Below are 4,882 nucleotides of genomic sequence, written 5' to 3'. Positions count from 1 at the left end.
CAGCCCTCTGCCCTTTGTGTTGCACTGGCCCGTGTCTTTTCCTCATCTGCATCACTGGATCAGACAGAGCAGGAACTCACATCTGCATCCACTACTAAATTCCCTCCTCTTGATCAGTGCCTGCTGCCCAACCCAGCGCTCAGTAAACAGCTGTAGAGAGACCAGCTGATCTATGTGCCAGAGGACAGGGCAGCCTGGGCAACAGCCGTAAGGGTTAAATGTGGCATTAGCAAAGGGTGACAGCAGGACTCCAGAGGCCTGGGGTTGAAGGCACCTGGCCAGGCAAGCCATGCTTACGTCTCACCGTGTTCATTTGTGGCCAAAGAAGGGTCATCTGAGCCTCCGGGGATCGTAGTGACTGGGCCAGGACAAGAGCCACAGCAAGGGCCGACCCTCCACGGGCTGGTATCCCTACGCGGGCAGCATGAGGACAGGAACAGACGGGACAGGACCGCAGTCCTTATCTGTGTCTCCTCACTTGGTGTTCTCATTATTACACGATGCAGTTAGCTTCCACATATAAAAAGGCTGGGCACAAAACTACTGGGCCCCGTGGAGAAATAGTACCAAGAGTGTTCTTTTATTCCCTCCCTTCTGAGCTTCCCACAGAAACGTCGTGGACCCTTTGTATTTCAGAAATGCTGCTTCTGCCTCTAAAAAGAGCTGACAGTCATGCTCTATCTAACACATGGGCCACCTCCTCTGCCCCCCTCCCAGCCTGGAGCCGCCATGCAGCCTTTCATAATGAACTACTGTCTGTCATTTTACCACTTGCCTAGGGTCTTCGCGAGGGCTGCTGCCATGCCGCTTTTGCAGAGTGATCTATAGAGAGGTGGTATCTTTACTTTAGATGCTTATCTTATTAAAACCACTTTTAATAAACTTTTTGATGTTATCAAGTGGATTAAGTTGCTCGACAGAATTTCATTCGTTTGAACAAGAAAAAACAGTTTGTAGACCCATTCACGGATGAATACATGTTTACATAGTTGCTAAATGTAGGGTGACCCCACGTGTCATTGTCAAACAATAAATAAAGTGCTCTGAGAACTGACTTCCTGCAGAGACGGCTCAGTGGTAAAGGTGCAGCCACCAAGCCGGAAGACCCAAATTTAATCCCTGTGTCTCACATGGAAGGGAGAACTGACTCTCCTGTCCTCGGACCTCCATTCATGCACCATGACGTGTGTGTGTGTGTGTGTGTGTGTGTGTGTGTGTGTGTGTGTGTGTGTGCAAAATAAATACAATTTGAAAATAGAAGACGTACTTATGTACTTGACAAATCCTACACACATACGGTGTGTGTGTGGCAGGAGCTGGGGTTTTGCCTTAAAAGATGAGGTAAGGAAAGGTTTCAGGTAGCTCCCCGTACACTCTTCTCTGCAAACCTACACAAGGCGTGACGTTCTTCCTGCCCACGCCCAGAAGTCCATGTTGGATGGAGCCAGCGCCCACGTTTGCCCTTTTGCACGTGGAATTTTGGATGAACACCGATGTTTCTGTCTGTGAATTGAACAAAGTGGCCAACGGTCTTGACACCAGCCAGGGGCAGATGTGCGGAATCGGTATTTCCTTCTTGTAGCTCATTTACGTTTACTCCAAGCGGGTGGTCCTTGTGAGGCTTCTCTGGAATATCACGGAGGGTCAGGCACCATGTCAAACTCGAAGGCACCGCCGCCTGGCAGGCACACTGTAATCCTAGCGGTGGGGAGGCTGAGGCAGGAGCATCAAGTTGGAGGCCAGACTGAGCAACACAGTCCGACCATATCCAAAAGGGCAAACAAACAAAAATATACCCCGTGGGGGCATCATACGCCCCACACACCGCCTTCTGTGCTGCCTCGGGCTCCCTTCCTGCTCACACAGGAAGTTAGTGACCTGATCCTATGAAGGCCTTTACGAATGTCACAGTAACTGATTTCAACACCGAAACAGAGCGTTAGGCTAGGAGAACAGAGTTCCCCAGCAGTGACATGCCAGGGCCCAGCATGGGTGTGTGCCCGGGAGGGAGAGAGAAGGCGGGGGGGGGGGGGAGAGAAGGGGGGAGAAGGGGAGTGAGGATGAGAAAGAGAGGAATGGAAGAAGAGAGGAGAGGGGAGGGGAGGGGAGAGGAGGGGAGGGCAGGGAAGGGCAGGGGAGGGGAGGGGAGGGGCGGGGAAGATGGAGAAAGTGGCCCAGAAGGAGAGAACTGTAGAGGACGCAGACACAGTGGCGTTGGGCTAGAATGGTCCTAATAGAACAGACTCCAGTCACTGCTCAAAGGGAAGGAAATGAGGAAATATTTGTGACATTTCAGTGAGAGTTGACAGACAGTTTTATTCATCACCTCAGGGTCTATTACAGGAAAAGGCCAGTCAGGGCACCCATACACTCTGAGCAGAGGACGGCCTCGTCCCTCATGTTCTGACCCCGGTTTGCGCTGTCCACACCTTTCATACATACATGTACAGTGAACCTCACCAGAGTGTCTGCATTTCCTGGAGCCACCATCTGGGTTCCAGGCTCATTCATTTGTTCACCTCACTGGGCTTGAGACTGTGAGAGATTCCTGGATGGGGGGGTGGGGGGTGAGCAGTAAGAAACATCTTTTTTTTCCTTTTATTTTATTTTACAAGTAAGAAACATCTTAAAAGCAAATCTGAACACATTTCTAGCAGAATGAGGCATGAATGGTGGCCCACACCAAAACTTCTGAATAAAATTAACTGACACCCAAGCAAGGGTCCCAGGAGCTACATCATCCCTGAACTGTGCTTATCAACCAAATGTCTAACTTCCCAAATGAACGGAATTAGACTATTTATGGATATCTCGCAGTGGAAGACTGAGCTGTAAATGCCCATGTCCAGTCCTGTTCACGTTGCCAGAATTAGTCCAACCAACCATCTGCTTCCTCCTTCACACCCAGAAAGTGCTCACTCCAAAGCCTCGTCTATCAGAGCCCTGCAGAGGAGACACCTCATACTGCAGGTGACCAAGGTGTCCTCCCCTGTGACATGCCCTCAAGGTGAGATCAACCAACCTCTCACTTTACAGTTGGGGAGCCGGCCCAGAGGAAAGGCGAATGTCCACGGTTGTGGTCACCGCAGGAAGAACCAAGGTCCAGGACCAAACCCTCTGGGCATCCAGCCTGGTACTCTGCACTGTCCCAGGCCACTGCCTTAGGAAGTCACCACTGAATCCTGCAGCTCATCTAGAAAGGCCTGTCAGGATGTCATCACGCCCAAGTTGGTCCTCCACAGAGGTCACACCAGGGCTTCCAGCCACAGGCTTGTGGGCAGCATGCACTCACATGCCATCACTTCACCTCACCACCCATCCTTCAGTGGCCTACAAGATTGCTGCAATTGTCTTTCTTGCACTGACTCTCAGGATGATTGCTCCAGAGGCAGCAGGCTCTTCCCCACAGCTCCTTACCCCTAGACCAGTTCTCAGATTACTAGGTAAAATACCTGCTATTCCTGAAGGTATGCCTCTCTCTCTATGGTTACCTAGCCACTGTGGGGGAAAACACACACACACACACACACACACACACACACACACACACACACACACACACACTCTTATGGTTTGAAAAAATAAGAGTGTTACCATTAAGACCGCAGGTCACAGAAGGTGTCCATCAAGGATCTGTAATTGGTCTTAGGACAGGGGAAAAGGAAAAGAAAAAGAAGAAGGAAAGGAGAAAGCCTGAAGTGGAACCAGGATAAGCACAGCTAACAGTTCACACTTAAGGACTGGGTACTGTCCAAAACACCTTCTCATCATCTTCAGGTCAACTCTGAGAGAAGTGTTAATATTGCACTGATTTTTCAGATGAGGAAACTAAGACAATGAAGCTGGGACTCAGACTCAGGCCATGCAGCTCCCAGGCAAAAGACCTTGCTGTGCTGTGGAACGTGGAGAGGGTCTGTGGCTCACACTGGGCGCTGACCAGCTTGGAACATAGACCTGCTCAGATGAAGACATTTGTCTCTATCTCTCCACCTGCTGGGTGTTTGAAGGGTCCTCATTCTCTCAGCCCCAGTTCCTAAACTGGAGCTAATGTCATTATAAGGGTGCAGCTGGATGAACAGGGGGAGAGCAGAGAGGGAGTGTTGGTTTTTCCACTCTTTGGGGGCCTGCCACCCAGCTCCAAAATAAAGACACAGAGACTTATTCTTATTTATGAATGTCTGGCCTTAGCTTGGCTTGTTTCTAGCCAGCTTTTCTAACTTAAACAATCCTATCTACCTTTTGCCTCTGCACGTTTTTCCCCTCTCTATACCCTTCTTTCCTTCTTACTCCATGGCTGGTTGTGTGGCTGGGTGACTGGCCCCTAGGTGTCCTCTCTCCTCCTTTCCTCACTCTTCCCTCTTTCTCTATTTATTCTCTCTGCCTGGCAGTCACACCTATCCCTCTCCTGCCTAGCTATTGGCCATGCAGCTCTTTATTAGACCAATCAGGTCTTTTAGGCAGGCAAAGTAACACAGCTTCACAGAGTTAAACAAATGCAACATGAAAGAACGCCACACATCTTTGCATCATTAAACAAATATCCCACAGCATAAACGAATGCAACACATCTTCAACTGATATTCCACAACAAGGGGACAGGGAAGTGGGAATACAACAGGGAGGAGCAGAAGAGAGGTCACTTAGGGCAGGTGGCCAGGAGGCTGCGGGAGGTACGCGTGGTGACTTCAAGTAGGTTCCTATTGTGACAGGAGTTATCTGATGTTCACCTGGCCTTAAGGTCAATGACTTGAGACACACATAGAGAAAGCCATCTCTCCATATTACACACCACCCCAGCCTCGCCTTCCTGAGAGTCCAGACTGAATCTAAGCTGTTGCACAAGCTCTGTCACCACTCAATGTGTCCAGTTCTTTTCTGATAA

Source organism: Peromyscus maniculatus, chromosome 11 (genome assembly GCF_049852395.1).
Source record: "Peromyscus maniculatus bairdii isolate BWxNUB_F1_BW_parent chromosome 11, HU_Pman_BW_mat_3.1, whole genome shotgun sequence".
Taxonomy (NCBI): Eukaryota; Metazoa; Chordata; class Mammalia; order Rodentia; family Cricetidae; genus Peromyscus; species Peromyscus maniculatus.
Note: the sequence above shows the minus strand (reverse complement) of the source record.